The sequence below is a fragment of the Coturnix japonica genome, chromosome 1 (genome assembly GCF_054131305.1).
Source record: "Coturnix japonica strain WE chromosome 1, WE-NBRP24, whole genome shotgun sequence".
NCBI lineage: Eukaryota > Metazoa > Chordata > Aves > Galliformes > Phasianidae > Coturnix > Coturnix japonica.
Window position 1 is genome coordinate 62,113,929 of NC_140663.1, and position 17,741 is coordinate 62,131,669.

At 42.9% G+C, this 17,741-nt stretch overlaps 1 protein-coding gene across 37 annotated transcripts in view; it reads right to left on the bottom strand.

The window, feature by feature from the left end:
- SOX5 (SRY-box transcription factor 5) overlaps positions 1-17,741 on the bottom strand; it is a 622,935-nt gene that overhangs the window by 265,086 nt on the left and 340,108 nt on the right. For 3 of the 37 annotated variants that reach the window (XM_085542522.1, XM_085542417.1, XM_085542440.1), the window contains exon 1: positions 15,418-15,546. The exons of 29 other annotated variants lie outside the window; for them this stretch is intronic. The gene's annotated coding sequence lies outside the window, so the exon portion shown is untranslated. Of the gene's footprint in view, positions 1-14,966; positions 15,570-17,741 lie in introns of those variants that run through there. 5 more of the 37 variants (XM_085542422.1, XM_085542397.1, XM_085542565.1 and 2 more) reach the window with 4 other exon arrangements.

Here is a 17,741-nt window from a genome sequence, read left to right on the forward strand (position 1 = left end):
TGCTACCATGTTATCTTCAGCACATGCAGGCACAGAGTACAAGAGCCCTGCTCACACCAGACAAATGATTCTCCTTACCCAGTGCATTAGCGGTACCACCACATCGATTCCAGATGATGTTACATGCAAGAAGACTACAGTTCTGAAGATGGAAAAAGACAACAGTTCCAGAACTGAAAGAAGAACCATCCCTCAAAGGCAGTTTTGCTCATATTCTCTTAAATTCATTTAATTTAGTCTTGTGATTGTAGCACAGGCTTTTTAAAGGATGCATATGAGAATTTTAGTTCAAAGGGTAGAAAAACTGAAATGGAATAGTCTCTTACAGATAGAAGACAATTTTGCTAAAAAGCAAGGGAATGGACTTGCATTTTCTTCAGTGGGGTGGTGCCAATGAACAGGGCACAGCTCTTGAGGGAGGCTGAGCTTTAAGCTCTGCCCTGTTTAGCAGGCAAACATGGTGACCTGAGCTAGCATGGGGCAATCAATCCCCATAGCCCAACAGGGGTCACAGCACCTGGAGCTTCCTCACTAACCAGCCCCAGGCATAGGATGCTTTAAGAGCTATACACATCGCCTAGTTTTGTTTCCTTGTCTGATTTGAGGCCCTCTTACTGCTACTTTCCTAGGCCCTGCAGAACCGATTACTCTATAGGCCACTGAGCAGCATTTTATTCTTGTCGCATAGCAGAGAATAATGTGCTAATTGCAGATCAGATTTAACCCCCCCCTCTCCACCCCTGGGGATTTGCATAACTTACTTCCAGGGTCCACTCTGACTGTGAAAGGACACAAAATAAATACATTGCAGAAAGGCAGGTACTACCATGAGGAGAACTCAAGCTGCAGACTTTGTATGGCAGTCTCCATCTGAGAGCATTGGCTGCTGGATCCTGGGCTGAAATTGTTGGACCAAAAATTAAAGAATGTGCTCAGAAGTGCAAACAAAACACAATTTAGGGAGAGAAAATAAATCCTATGATGTCACCTAGAGCTAGCTCTTTTCAGTAGAACCACACTAAGTAATATCAATGCACGATTAATATTGGAAATGAGATGTAACATCAGTAAACAATATAATAATCCAGTTAGAGAAGCAGCAACAATTCCTTGGCTGCTAATGAACAGTATGATATCAAAGTTGTCATCTCTTAAATGGAGCCTTGGTGATTTTGCATACATGTTAGCCCTGATTAATTCAATTGTGCCCTGCGTGTGCTTAGTGCTATATAGATGGAAGCGAACAGTCTTGTGGAAGTCTCTCTGAGGACTGCTGACCAATCTCAGTTCACTTGCCAGGAAGCAATAAAAGCAACCAGGAAACCATTCCTGTGAGTGCATCTCAGCAGAACCGGAGCCCACTTGAGCCACCAGGGAGGGAAAGTTATCTCAAGCTCTCCAGTACCACTGCTCGCTTTCAGCAGTCCTCAGTCTGTATTAGCAACTAACATCTGAGGAAAGGAAAGGTTTGCTGCTTGGCAATGGTGTGGTGTTAATGTAACACAATCTGTTAAATGAAAAAGCAAAATTAATTCCAATTTGGTGTCTTCACATTTCACACTCCAGAGACTCTTACGGACTGAATGAAAGACAAGAAGGGGTAGGGATGGAAAAAAAAAAACAAAAACAAAAGGGAGTTTTTCCAAACTTTATCCCCTTTGTTTAATTTCACCTCATTAAATCAAGAGGCAGTCCACATGAAAAATAAGAAAGGTGTTTTATTTATGTTGGTGTTTTATGTTATGTTGGGATTTGTCACAATAGCATGAGAAATGTCTATCCGCCCACGTTCCTCTGCCTGCTGCCCCTCTTCCCCCTGTCCCTCCACAGTTCAGCTGTTTAGTCTTACTTCATCCCCACAGTAAGGAATGGATTAAGCAGAATTACTTACTGCTATGCCAATTACAGAGGGATTAATTACAACTTTGCCTCCTGTCCCTCTAAGGTTGAATGTTTGTCCACCAAAATAAAGCTGAGTTCAGCTATGTGGATGGCTGCAAACACTGCAAGAGACAGAGGAACTGAGTTTTTTCTTTTGTTATACGCAAAGCCTTGCCTGCAGTGCGGTGACTTAACCTAAATTCTTAACTCTAGGCAAAAGGGTTGCACAACTGTGCTGCTGTGGTGCTTGGTGTTTCAGTAGTAAAAAGAGTTGGCAATAACACCTGTTTGCCAGTGGCATCGTGCTACTTTAATCCCTTCATATTCGTAAAGCACCTTGAGATCTTAGCACAGAGGGCACAAGGTAAATATCAGGTTATGTCACTACTGCAACAAATCATGGTGTGTTCCAGTTAGACTGTACTGCACTCTCTGGACTTCTCTCTGGACTCAGGACATCTTTGTCTTATGAAAGTACACACACTTTGTGCAAACCAAAAAACTGGGAAGCTACACAAGATTTTTTTTTGTCTCCAGACCATTCCTTTCTTATTTATTTTTTTCGGAAGAAATTCTTCTCCATGCCACCCACATTTGCTTCCAGGCTAATTATACTGTGAGAGACAACGAGCATAAAGCTGATTATAGCGTACTGAGGCCAGGGAAGGCCTTGTCAAACAAACAGGACAACTTCTCTTGGTCTATTGCTCACTTTTCTTTTATTTTCCAGTGGATGATGAATCCCCAAACCCATATGGCCATCAACCTCAGAAAGGGCTAAAACAGCCTTTGTTCCATCCATCCACTTTTTTTTCTTCCTTTCTGCCACTCCCTTACATTTCCAGCTGCACCCTCCTCAGACTAAAAATTGCAAACCAAACCCTCTTGTTCAGCCTGGTTATAGAACAGAATGAAGCAAGGCCAAAAGAATGACCTCCACCACTCTGAAGAAATAAGAGAGAGAAAATTTCAGGAACGGCTACCAGCCATTTACAGCACAAGAAGTAGGACAGAAGAATGCTAGCTGTCTCTCTCATGCAAATTTACAAACATAAGCAATGTTTCTCTTATCATCCTCCCTCCTTTTTCACCCCACCACAAGACAGTGGTTGTTCCTCAGATGAACACATCCTAGTAAGGCCCTAGCACCTCAAGGAGTTACAAGCTCTTTTTTGGCACCTTCTGAAGCCTGTGAGAAAGATGCCTGACCTTGAAGGGTTCTCAGCATCTTCAGCTGCCACTGATTGCAACAGAAACTTTGCACACTCTATTTTGAGCTTTAAAATATCAGGCTAATACGTTGCTATTATTTAATTTTTAATCGAGCTGTGGCAATGTTATGTAGATCTTTCTACACCTTGTAAGCCCACCCATTCCAATTTGTTAGTCTGATACTACCTATCGTAGTATAAAAAAAGATGTTCATGTACAAAAAGTACATCCCTTCCAACTCAGGGTAACAACAACTGTATGATTTTATATATTTCTAAATAAGTATCATGCCGTATGTTTAGATGATTCATCATATAAAGTTAGAAAAGGGACACCAGAAGAAGTACCCTACTATCTGGGCTAAATCATCTTTAGAAACATCAATGAAATTGTTCTGATATTGTATTTTGCTTATAGTCTCGCTTTTTTAATGGACCAAAAAGAGCCAGTATTTACCTATAGCAAAACAGTTCATTTCAGGTCTTTGCCATTATTTATTATAGCCGATTTGTCATATCTATATTGCTTATATCACTACTGACGCAGCTATATGAGTAACAAAATGTATCATGCCTCTTTCTTTCCGTATAAAACTCATACTAAAAGAAAGAATGGAATATTTCAACTAGATGAATAACTATTATGGATGTACGTTCAAGAATCAGAAATCAGTTCCTCATCCCAGTGACTGTGGTCATTCACCTATCTCTGCCATAGATCCTGCTCTCCTTTATAACACAGCTGTCATAAGAAAAAGCATTAGGAAAATTCTGCTGAAGTTTTATCTCTCTGAAAGATAAATATATTGAAGTGGTCTTTTATAAGGGATAAAAAGGAGATGAAAATAGTCATGAGAACAAAGGAGAATGAAGAAAGCAACAGTTCTGGTTTGCAGGTACAGTGACAGACTGTTTTAATACAGTTGTTTTGGGACTTCTAGCATCTGATAGCATGTATTCCTAGTACTCTTGTGCTACTTACTCCTGCCTAGAGGTCCTGGCTTGATTACCTGATGCTGATGGAAGACACCAAGGTACATTCATGAAGGAGAGCTTCTGAACTGAAGGACTCACATTACTGACAGGCATGCAAAACTGTCTTGGGTAAGAAGCAGTTGTATGTACCTAGAGCTCTGGAGAGTCATGGTCATACCATATTGCTTTAATTCTATTCCCTTAATAATAAATTCTCATTAATAAAAAAGGAATTAAAGAAGAAATAAAAATAGATTACATAAAGGAAGATGTAACCAGAAGTTTAAAAATTAATTTAAAATCTCTTAGTCATCACAATGGGAAAATGCAGCAGGCCACCTTGTCTGACTCAGGTGTGTAAATGGACAGTAGGAATCTCCTCCTGCTTTTTAGGATGAGAGCCCTACCTAAAGACTAGATGGTGAGAGGAAAGAGTCTGTTGTCTCCTTCCTACCCAGACAGACAACTGTCAACAACTGGAGTATATAACCTGGCAGACACAGCATGTCCTACTCCTTATTCCACATCATAATCCATTGTAATAGTATCTTTTAGCATCACACACAACAAAAGGAAAACAGACATTCAAACACGGACAACTAGCACAGTAACGTACATCCTGCTGCCAACAAAATGTAATGCGTAATAATGATACTAAAAAATAATAACGCAACTAAGCTGCACTAAAATGGGTCCAAATCTGTTATTTAATTGATGTCACGTACCCCCACTGAAGTTTTGCACAATTGCTTCTTCATTCCTGAAACATGAAGTCAGTCCGAGGGGACTCAAAGCTATGCTGTATTTTCCACTTTTCACTTCAATAAATATTACAAATACGTTACCATGTATCTGGGATTTTTCTGCAATCATAATAACAAACCAATGTTTTCATAATGTCGCCATAAACCACAGCTATTACCTCACACAAGGGCACCATGTTTTGGCAATGTAGTACAAATACTAGGAACAATTTCACCATCATCTTCCAAAATAATTCTCTGAACACATTTCCCAAAATGCTGTAGCAACAAAAGCTCTGGTGCTTCATCCCTTCCCTCCACCCTCCTGATGAATGAAAGAAAGCAGTGAAACAAGCAGTGCTGTCTTCTGTACTTTGTTCTTAAAGGGACCTGAGTCAGAGTCATCCACTGCTAAGTCACACTGAAGTCAATGGGAAATATTCCAAAATATGGAGAAATTAAATTTGTAATTTGACGTGTGTCTATGCCACATTTGGTACCTGAGTTGTGGGATGGTCTGGAGCAAAGCCTGAATTACACCAAAAGCACAAGAAGTACTCCCATTTTAATGATGCAATTATAGTATTTGTTACATGGAAGACAATATGAATTACAGGTGGAAGTTCTTTTGTTTGTGACTTGATCTTATAGCAGGTCTAAAACCTACAGAACTTTAGATGGAATCGAAGCCACTCAGACTAACAGGACCAGCCAGTGTTTGTGTGTTACTGCTACCTTACTCCTCATCAGATTCTACTCAATATGGTGTCAAGCACCTTTCTGTTAATAAGGGCTAAACCTATTTAATTAAAGCATTTATAGAGATTGCATCACTATCAGGCCTGATTAATGGCTCCTGAGGTCTACAGCATTAGGCTGGGTTTCTTATATATTCTAAATATGACTGTGTATTTTGCATTCTGGCTTCTTTCTCAGTTAAAGCCAGTGCATGCAAAATAAATTCCACAATCCCACATTTTGTATACAAAGGGCATCACACATATCCTGCGAATTAAGCTATTCTCCTGAAATTATCTTAGTCTCACACAATCACACTTCAAACACTCCATATGTCCAGTTTGGTTATTCCTCCTTTAAAAAGCTAATAAATGTAAGACTTAAATGTAACTGTATTTCATCTAAAAACAATTATGTGTGGTACTTTGTGCCAGGAAAAGCATCAATAGGAATCATTAACAACGCTTCCACTTTATTCTCGTCCCGTTTAATGGGCTCAATCCAACATCCAAGTTAAGTCAATGAGAGCTTTATAATTGTTTTCAGTAGGAGCTGGACAGAGCCCTGTGATCATGTGGGGGCTTGGGAAAGGAGGCAGAATGGCGAGCAGGCCCTCTGTCTGTTCACATCACAATACTACAAAGGCAGAAGAACAACTTCCCCTTGATGCTCGAGCCCAAAGCCGCATAGAAGCAAGTTACAGAAGCTTTGGAGGTGAGGGAAAACGCTAATCTCTGCACTACCTCAGCCCCTGTCCTCTTTTCTAAGACCACCAATGAGTGCAGCGAGCTCCGTCAAACATGATGCAAGTTCTCATTCGCTGAAAACCAGACAGACACAAGATGCTCAGTGCCTGGTCAGATGCAAAGTCTTGCAATTACTCTCCTGAAGTGTTCTAAAAATTTGAAAAAAATTACAAAAGATCCACCACTACACGTACCCTGCCATTCAGCAGGCTTATTTTCATTGCAAAGAAAGAACAAGTCATCCTTACAAAGGTTCACAGTTACAATGCATGTGTACTGCTTTACTGAACTCTACCTGATGAATGGTTCTGAAAACACAGATCAGTTTATTCCAGGCACTCGCTTTGACGTTTCATATGAATAAAAGTAAGGACAGAGAAAAAATAAGCTCTGATTTTCCCCCAGGCACCCCTGGAAGTAGCACGGTTCTAAATAGATCAGAAGCATGATCCAAACTATTAAAAACATTGAATTACTCCGATGTTCTAAAAGGACGCACAGATTTTTTTGTGTTAGCTGGCTCACATGAAATTTTTCACACACTAGTTTTTATTTCTTTACCAAAAATATTCACTCTTCCTCCACGTGTTTGTCCTTTCCTCCTGCTTTCAGTGTTAAATAATACATCAGAATCTTTGAAAATACAGATGTTAGAGAGCCTTTGAAATGTAGGAGCCAACTTCACTGTGGAGACATTCCGAACTGCAGTGAGGGCTCCCTGGAAGGCACAAGCAGCACATGGTGCTTCAAGGGATTTCCAGGCCTCTGTTCTGACCTCACTTTCCCCCTTACACTGGAGATGGTCACAGAATCTGATGCTCTGCAGCAATGTGGTGAATGCATATTGTCAGCTTCATTTTCTTTTGGGCTATAACAATGACAGGCAGTGAAGAAAGCTGAGGTTCAACCTCTGCAAGCAGTCACGCACCCCCAGCCTCACTGCAAATGCAACTGGAGCCTGATGACAAGGGGGAACTGACCACAACCCAGAATGAGCCGCACCAGATCTATCAACTGTTTACTCCTCTGCCCTCTCTCTGTCTTAAGCTTTTCCTAGACCATATGTTTAAATTTACTGGGAAGGGTGACACGATGCAGCAGTTTGTGTAAAACCAACAGCACGCGACACATCTGGAGTTATAGCAGGGAAAAGAAGTGGGGGGAGGAAAGAAAAGGAAAGAGTCGGCTATTTGTTCAGTTCTTACTAACAGCATGAGGGAACTCGGGTTAACAGTGTAAATCAAATAAAACAGTTTACGGATCCAGCTTGCTAGTTACCATTTAATTGAAAAGGGGGACAACAGCAGGCTGTTTCCAGTTGCAGTCACACTCCCTTACCAGCAGCCTTCCCACCATAACCTGCCATGCACCCACCCAGGAGCTTCCCGCGAACCACAGCGGGTTGGAGGAATCTACAGAAAATAAAGTGACAATAAATATGACTATGTTACCTAGAGACGGAGCAGGAGGAAGCACAGAAAACGGCCAGAGTGTTGACATTAGTCAAGTAGACTTTCCCTTCTAAAATTTCCATGAACACAGGGCCGCATATTAAAGGTTTCATTATGCATCCACTCGTTATGGAATTTCTGCTTGCCCATATCAGAACACAGGAGCTCATTCTTGTGTGATCATTAATGCTGAAGGGTGGATCAGCTGCTCTTTCCCACTCCTGAAGAAACCCGCTTTATGGCATGCAACATGAAGAACTGTTCCACTAAGAAGACATTCAAATAACTTCAGTACAGTCACTACGGGAAGACATGGTGTCTTGAGAACTCGTTTCTTTGGTTTTTCTTTCCATTAGGATCCTCGTTTACATGGGTATGGAATTTTCTTAAGCTTAACAGTCTTGTTGTTCTCATCTCTACTTGTGAGAATCGTGGCGCTCACCATAAAAATGCAGAAAGTATGCTCGTGGGAGAGGAGTGAAAGAAGAGCTGAGGGAGGAAGAGTCAGAATGGGAATAATACATAGGACTGAGCTTACAGGCTGGTGGGGGCTGTAACCTTAAGCCTTAGCAGTATTATTTCACACACATACTTTAAAAAGTTAGATTTTTGCTGTCCATATTCATCTAAAACTATGGGGAAGCTTTTAAGTTTCCAGTATTGTCATCATTTTATCTTTAGAGATCCAACTTTGTCTTTCTCTCATCATCTCAGATGTTCTCTACTAAAGACAGTCTTAGGTAAATAAAATGCAATAGTTAAAAGCAGCATTTTCTCAAGACCACGTAACAGAGAGAAAAGGAAATCTTTATAAAATGAGAACGTAAATAACAATTAGTCCTTTCATTCACCCTCCTGACATCTCAGAAGCAAACAATCCAGCCCTACTTTTCATTTAAAAGTACATTTATTGAGAACAGCATTCAGCAGTGTTATGATCTGACATGAGCAGCTCTCTGGACACAGCAGCAAGAAACCTTTAGCCCTGTCCAAAGGTGTTAACAATGCAGTACTAATGTGACACGGCACTAAATGGATGGCCAAACACAGAGCCTTTGTTACATGCAGGAGGTTGCATTTTCATCATCTTTTTCCAAGCGTGCACCTAAGGAAAACACTCTCTAACCTTTCCGTTAAAAGCATTAGAAGCAAAGAAGAAAAACATTTTGTCCCGCATATTTTTGGATAAATCTAGAAAGGCAAGGGAAGAATACCCAAATTGCTAACAAGTAATGAAAGCTCCAAATAATTTTTATTTTTATTATTATCATTATTATTATTGCCAGTGAATTTTCTTCTGCTTTACCTATAAAACGTGAGTTGGTCTGAATATCAAATTAATCCTCAAATCCTCTCCTAACTTTCAGATTTTCATATATTTTGCAGATAGCCTTTTACCAAAGATTTCATACAGTCTCATTCATTCCAAACCTTGTTTATAGATGAATTGGGTCAAAATCATTGCCTAATTTACTCTGTCAACTTTGTTTTCTACCTCTGCATTACTAAAGGAGAACCGTGGTCCCGATTTAAAGCAGTAAATTCAGATCAAATGGGGAAGTGTTAAATTCAGAAGGGCTTTTGGTCCATTAACTTCCATGCTGATTTGACACGCTCTGCAGTGCTTGGGCAACAGACTCTGCTACACAACGTATTCCTAAGCAAACAGTGCTTTGTGTCATAAACCATCTGGGGTGTCAGCTCCAAGGGCCACTCATCCAAACTCCTCTGATACGTCTGGAAACGCTGAAGTGCAGAACAGAAACTTTTCTCCACTGCAAAATCCCTTTTGCAGGAATAAGAAGGCACTGCTGTCGGAGGAACGATGGAAGGAGCAAAATTTTGGCTGAGGCAGTTGTTTTCATTATTCTGCTGAAGAAAACCATTGGATACAGAAGCTTTCTGAAAACACTGATTTTTCTAAGGTACCAATAAAAGCGGTACCATTCATAACCTGGACAGTGCTTCCTTTCATATCAGAGCCTATAGTTGCAAAGCTAAGTGCCAAGCAGATGGTTGAAATCTGTTTTGTATAAAAAGTGTGCGCACACGCGGTTTTTTTAGATCCAGTTCTTTGTATTCATATTCAGGCCTAGGTTCTAGCCATCAAAACACTGGCACCGAAGCAATCATTAGCAGCATTTTAGGCAACTGGCAACTAAGGTATTCGCTGTTCTCCACAAAACATTCAGCTAATATCTCCCAGATGTATAATTAAGGCAAAAGATCATCTTCTTAAATTGGTATCAGTGCTTTGGACGGCCTTTCAATAGACTGAATATGTATGTAAAAAGCTATTTTATTTATCTTCTTTTTAAATAATGTTCTAACTTCTATTACGCCCTAATTGTTTATAGCCGCCTTTAAAAACACAGGCTTCCATATCAGACTCTACACAAGTAAAACAACAGCAACTTCACTCACCTCCTTTTTGCCTTTTCAAGAAGGAAATTCCCTATGTTACTTTAATAAAAATTATCTGCCTCCTTATTTGATAACCATTTATTAAATGATACGCTTTATTTGTTTTATTCAATCCAGTGTAACAGCACACGATAGGCTATGCCTTTCTGGAGGGGTCTGTCTCCAACAAGGGCCACGAGCTCCCAGTGCTGCTGATGCACACTGGACAGCCCACGGCATGGCACCACCAGATCAAGCACCTCTCCCAGCTCACTGTCACCACCAGCAGATCCAAAATGCTCCCCAGCATTTCGAACCCTGCTGTCTGCCCAGGGTTCTCGTGGAATCTGGGAGCTGCAGGCAATAATTTGCCTGGTGACAAATTAACAGAGGTCACCGTTTTGACAAGTGAGGTTATCAAACAAATGTAGACAGCAGTTTTTGCGCAGCGGTCTCACTTCAGACCTCAGTGGGCACAACTGGGAGTTGCTACCTTCGAAAGCACACGGTTTTCGAAGCAAAGATTAATTCTGCATACAGTGCCAAGTCCACAAAGGCCCAGATGTTACCTCTGATGGAATTCAGGTGAATTTTCATCACCGCCAGCCTGCCTGCATGTATCTGCCAGAGATACAGGGTTGTTTGGGATGAGTGGTTAGTTAGCACCTCTTCAAAGCACACCCATTCGGAACTTCTGAGTTCGACAGGTCTGTAGAAGCTTGCAGAAACCTCTCCCAGTACTTGAGAAAGTCTGACTGCACTGCAACCGATGCAAGACAGCTGCAGGCTGAGGAAAGCCAGGCTTCTGCTCCATCACCTCCTCACTGCTCAGCGCTCCATGCCTCACTGGTGAAAAACACCATCCTTCTCCGCAGAGTTGAGCAGAACATTCATTAACTAGTCTCACATTTTCGGACGCAACACTGAGCTTCAGCGCGGCAAGTCCAAATACTCAGTGTGAATGAACACCTTTTAAAATGATGTCTGGCTTGGCCCTACCACAAAGTAGGGCTTTGTGAACACACTGCTGAATAACTACTACTGAAATACTACGGAACGTGTCTGATTATAATCCATTATCTTGAAAGTAGTCTCCCTCTTAAAAATCTTATCAAAGAAAATAACTTAATAGCTCAGTCATAATACTCATAGGCAACACAGATCAAATCCGCCCAGCACTCCTCAGTTTATTCTGCATGCTGCTGAGAGAGTAGGTAAGAGAGGCAATGTGGAGACTGGACCCAAACCCACTTGCAGACCTCCCCGATTCGGCCCCTACTCTTACTGAGCATGGCTGGAAATGGAAAAAAATACTGAGATGGACTAGAAAAACTTTTAGTATGAATAACAAAATAACTCCTCCCTTTTAATAAGCTTGTCTCATTTCCTTCATTTTGGATCTCTGTGGCACATGTAAAAAACAGATGTCAAATTTGCGGGCAGGGATCACAGCGCATTTTGTGCTCTGTGCCGTGGTTTTTGCTTTTCAGCAAGTTGGTTTCTCACAGCGGTTGCCTACATCGCTGTGTTTCGTGGAGTCTGCTCCTCTCGTTAATAATCTCCATGCAAAGAATTTTTCCTGGACACCCCCAGTGCTCAGCCCTTGGTTATAAAACATATGACAGCTTTTGTATGTATGGCTGAAGATGTTAATTGTTCTCCAGGATGAAACCTTTCTGGCCTGTCAGCTGCACACGCTGGCTCCCCACTGACTCCTATCCGCTGCCTGCACTCCCCAGCTGTCCCCAGGTAGAGAGATAGCACCAAAGCTTGTCCCAAAAGCTGAGCGGGTCCAGAGACTGCATTCCATGCCAGCCCTCACTGCACAGCTCAGGCTGTAAATATTTCTGTACTTCACACCGTTAATTATACTCTAAAGTCCCTGTTTTACATATTTAAGTAATTTCAATATTACATTTTCATCTCACTAGAAGGAGACCTTTAGAAATTATAATTGGGCTGACAGAAATCTGTAATTTGCAGTTCTTTGGAGCTCAGGAATGAAAAGGATGGTCTCGAGGTTAAAAAACAGTACTAGCAGTCAGTACCTCTGGCTTCTAAACCCACCCGTGCAAACCATTTTGCAACACTGTCCCTCCACTTTTTCATCTATAGGCTGAGGCTAATCTTGCTTCTCCACTGAAAGAGCACAAAAATCTTCATAACTTGTATAGCAGTGTTTTCCAAAATGCCCTGAACTCCTAATCAAAAGACATTACTGGAACTACTAACATTATCAATACTTCTAATAGTAAAGCAACTTTTACCTACATGTATGTGTGTGTAAAATATATACAGACACAGAATATGCATGCACATACATCAGTCAATTTATAAACTCCAAAGCATGGTTTAAGGACTGAAATCTCATTCATAAGCCATGTTAGGGATCTCTTACCTACCCTCCGTTTCTGAATTTTTCCCATACAAAGACACATTGATATTAGTCTAAGCTCCAAGCACAAAGGCTGCTCTGTGGAATGGCAAGAAACCTTCTTTTTTGTGTTTGTACAGTGGCAAGCATAATGGGGTCCTGATTCAGGATGCTTGCACTCTACAAAAACAGACTAAATCAATGACACCAATACACATGCAGATTATCTATGAAGTAGATACGTAGCATACAGGACAGCAGTATAGTATTCTTCCTAAACCTTTCATGGTGTTTAAGGAAAACACCACAACCTAATATGTTTCATGAGTCACACAATTAGGTTTGAGAATTCGGGCAAGAGCAAAACTGAGCAGAAAGTACAAATTAGAAGCAAAGGATGAGAGTTTTCCACTGAGAAATGCTGCCACGCTCCCCTCAGTCGCAAAACCAGAACCAACCCAACATTCATACAGTTTCAACAAAGATGAGAATCAATAGCCACCTCTACAATACACTGCCCATAAATAGCTCCTTAAATCTCCAGAACCTGAGAGCAAAAGACAAACCAAAGTCTGAACCTGAAAAGACAGCTATATTTTCTATAACTCTGTGCATTTCAAACTCTGATGCCTGGATAATTCTTAATGGAAGTGGAAAAGAAATCTATTTGGCTTTACTCAGCAACTGCAGAAGGAAACAGTACCAGAAGAACTGTGTTGCATGTTCTGTTTTCACTTGATTTCATTTAGCCTTTCAGTTCTATTTCAGTTTTGTTTCATTTAGCTTTTCTTTTTTTATTTTAAATCATCATCATATTTTGGTGATTCACATTTCACACCAGCACAGGAACAAGTCATGTAAACACAACACAACAAAACGACCCAGTTTGTTAATAGACATGCCAAATGGGTAAGAACATCCTTCCCTCCGCCCTTACCAACCATCACCTTCCCACACATCTCATCCCTATCCAAAAAAGCCTCTGCCCCAGCGAGGCCACAGCATCAAAATTTAGGGAGAAAACCCTATGAATAGAAACCTGACTAAACCTTCGGAGAAAATGTTTCCAAGTCTTGCTTTACAATATTCCTGCAAAGAGGCCCTTAAGGGAATTTCTCTAGAAGCAGATAATTTCCCTGCAGTCGGACACTGCGTGGATACTGCAGCAATGCCCGCTCCCAGTACCCAACCCTACAAAGGTGCCCCAACCCTAACACAGGCGGGACGACTCCAGCAGAGATGGAACACAGCACCTTGTGTCCATCGTTCAACCTTGTTCTGAAGCAAGGAATGCCCCCAGAATGACCACATTATAAAAACCATACACAAAACTGCCTATGCGTCTTTCGGTCTGCAATGGGTTTTGGTGGCTTTCCACTCCACGGAAGCATAGCCCCTTTGGGGCACCCAGCAAATGGCAGGTAACACAGCCTAAAGCAACCCAGTGCACTGTCCAAAACTCAGAGCGACTGCAGGCTCATGCTTTCCAGGCTCATGCTTTTAGTTGGCCAAACAGGAGAGGTGAAAGCTTTTCAGTTAACCAAGCTATAAAAGTAAGAACAAAGCTCTGAATGGTTCTGCCATCTTCCTTCCCCCTGGTCCTACGCTGTCTATGGAGCTGGCACGCAGCTCTGGCTCACCGTCAGACAGATCATCTCTGCCCAAGCCCAACCTGCAAGGTGAATGGATGGAAGTCGGGACCTTTTTTTTCACTCCCACATTCTTAAAATCAAGAAAATGACAAGCTCAGCGCCAAAGAAGCCAAGAGGATGACAAGTTGTATGGGTTTCACTTTACATTGACTACATTCCCAAGTCTTTTTTCTCCAGAGCTACAGAGGTACTGAAGCACATCAGATGTGGACAAAGGTTTTTACTACTCAAAATTAAGGCTTGCCCCGGCACAACATTCCTCACCAGAAGAAAGAAAAGGTAATTCTCACAAGAAAATTCAATTTCTATTCAGTTGCCATATATTTTAGCCCCCAAAGTAGTGGAATTACGTTAAGAGCAAGTAAGATTCCATAAAGACAGTATCAAATAAGCAGCGGTAATACTACAATGCAATGAAGCAGAAAAATTAGCACTAACGTACCATTTAGGATGTACTGAGATCAAATAGCACTAAGACACCCACATCTTATGGATAAAAAGAAAAAAGAAAAAAGAAAAAAGAAAGAAGTCGGTATGAACTTGAGAAAACATGATGGCAAAGCGCCGGTAAAACAGGACTAACATTAAATTACTATAAATCTTAAAGAAGAGCTGCCGATGTGAAGTTCCACACTGGCCATTTGAAAGAACCAAAATAAGAAGTATAAAAAGGTAATCGGGAAACATGTCAAACACCAATTTTAAGAACGACAATACAATTACAATATAGCCTTCATACAGTTACAGCACAGCCTTTTATAGTTACAAACGGAACGACTGAAAAAATGTTACCTGATTGATCCCACACCACTTTTAAGGGAAACAAGGTCAATGCCAACGTCAAACTTTCAGAGTGAGCCCCAAGCTTGTTCTCATGTTCACTCCGACCGCGTTCTACAAGTCAAACATTGTACCACCGCGCTGAACAAATGCCTTTTTTTTTTCCCCTTAAAGTGACGAAAGGACAAGCTGGAGAGAAGTGCCTGGACGGACCCAGCGGAGGGGGCAGGAGAACGCTCCCATCTCTTCGCAGCAGCCCGCCCCCGCCAGCGCGCAGCATGGCAGCCCCGCACCGCGGGCAGCGCCTCGCCGCTCCTCCGCTGCCCGTAGCACCTGGCACGGCTGGCAACATACGTTCTTCCCTCCTTCCTTTTATTATTATTATTGTTTTTTATTTTTATCTTAAGAATAAAGAAAAAAAAAACCTGCACCCTCTCTCAAAAGAAATCATAATAAAACTAACCCGTAACGCAGCGAATTACTCTCACACGTCCCTCCATCCCCATCCACTGCGCCCAGTGCCACGAGCAGCGCTCCCCGCAGCGGGAGCAGCCCGAAGGGGCCGGGCCTCCGGAGGGACCTCTCTCCGGCCGAGCCCGTCCCGTCCCGACCCCGCTCCGGGGTCCCCGCTCGCCGCCCTCAGGCGCCCCCCTGGCGGCCCAGCGGGGAGCGGCGGCACGCAGCGCAGGCCTGGCAGCCCGGGGACGGGGCCCGCCGGGTGCCGGCTCAGCTCGCTGGGGAGGGGAACGCGGCCCCGAGCTCCCGAAGTCACTCCGCCGGGCTGGGCGGTGCGAGAGCGGGATGGAGCTGCTCCGCTGGCAGTTCCCGAGGCAGACAGGCAGCGAGACGCGGCTTTTCTGCGCCTAACAAGCATCGGAGCGTCGTGCGCTCTTCGAGATAGAGGAAGAGCCGCGAGTGTTTTCAAAGGGAAAAGCGCCCGGCTGCTCGGGATGCTGCCTGCTTAGCATCAGCACGGACGCACCGCAGCCACCAACGAAGCGCTGCGAGCACCACGGCAGTAGGCACTGAGCGCTGGCAGCATGCGCAGGTACGCGACCCCGCTTCTCCCCTCCACTGCCGAGCTCATTACAGCAAACCAGGCCCGAGCAGGACACCCACAGAACAGACAGAGCCGAGAGGATGTCAGACTCACTTCTGCAGGAGTCGTGAAGGCAGAGGTATACGGCAACTTGAAAGTATCCTACCCAGCATCAGGAGGTCACATCACACAAACACACCATCCCATCACCGGGACTCTGCGTTCGCATACCTCAGCAAGGCACTATGTGCCTCTTACAGCATAAAGCCATAAGTGCTTGTTAAAAGCTCCCCAAGAAGCAGTAAATATTTTGTAAACTATTTCTGTATTTCAACTCTCCAGACAGCAAGAGGAGGAACAACAATTCCTCTCCTTCCTAAAGGTACCAGTCACAAACACCATGCACACAGACAGTGCAAGATGCGTGGAGGGAGAGCGTGTGTATGTGTTTGTGTGTGTTTTAATTAACTCCTTGAATGCATATGATGAGCCAGCCACCCAGAATTAGCAGTGCCAAACTCCCGATTTGACTCGAACACAGAGAGCACAACAGTGGGATTGTGCAGGCTGGCGTGTCACTCAGCCTTCTCCCGCTTGGGCTTTTTTTTGCTCTCTAAGACCGGGTCACAGTCGCAGCAATTGGTAAATTGGAGAGATGGCCATTAAAATCTATAATCTGTAACAGTCAACTTCTTCCTCGGCAAGCGTGAGCACAGCAAGTGAAAGGAACACACACAGGACGCTAACGAGTAGCCGGCAAGTGAATTAATTCCTTCAGACTCATCTCAGAGAAATGAAATCGCGCCCATTTCTGACGCGGCGAAGAACCACCAGCTGAAACCTCCGCTTGGCACTGCATCCACTCTCCAGACCCAAAACCTGAACACACGAGCCACAAAGTCACCTTCTGAAAGCACCTCAGTGAGAGGTAAATGCTACTTAGCTCAATACTAAAGAAATCTCATTGGCTTACTTTAAATGAAGGAGTAATCACTCTTACATCTACAGGTAGGTTTGAGGAGAGTGGAACATCATTCTGAGCAAGGCGTCTGATAGAAAGGCATTATTCTTTCTCCAGAACTCTCAGCGAACACAGTAGAAGGAAGAAAGCTTTTAGGGTAACTTTAGCTAAGAAAAGCACTTAGGAATACGCAAAGTTTCCTTTTAGGAAAATGATTTCTCCATTTGACAGTGTTGGTACAACCCCAAAATAAATTCAGTGGGAGTCTGAAATGACTCGTGCAGCAAAGCGGCGCAGCAGCTAAGTATATTTCTCTCCTCCCAGCAGAGGCTTGCTTTACATCCTCGCCTCTCCCTTCTACGTGCCGTTCACCAGCACTCAGAACACTTCCAGGGCACAGAACCACTGACTGGCGATACTGAACTTCTTCTGCTGTCCCCATCCCACTGCTCGGTCCGTGCCTTTTGTCTGCCAGCTCTGCCTTTCTCCTGAGGAAGCACTAACCTCGCCTTCCCTCTTTCACACATACTTCCTTACCTCGAACTAGTGTATCAAAAGAAAGGAAAGAAAACAGAAAAGAATGACAGAGAGAAAGGCAAAGGACATCACTTGGTCCTGATGCTGAGCGGAGCCTCCCTCTCAGTCTACAGAGAAATGTAAATATGCAGTAATTAATTTGGGTTTAAGAACGTTCCCTACACTGGGGACATTGTTAAGCAGTCGCTTTATCTATTTTTCATTTACCAGATTTTATTAAGACATTAAAACTTTATGTTGGGCATTTCCG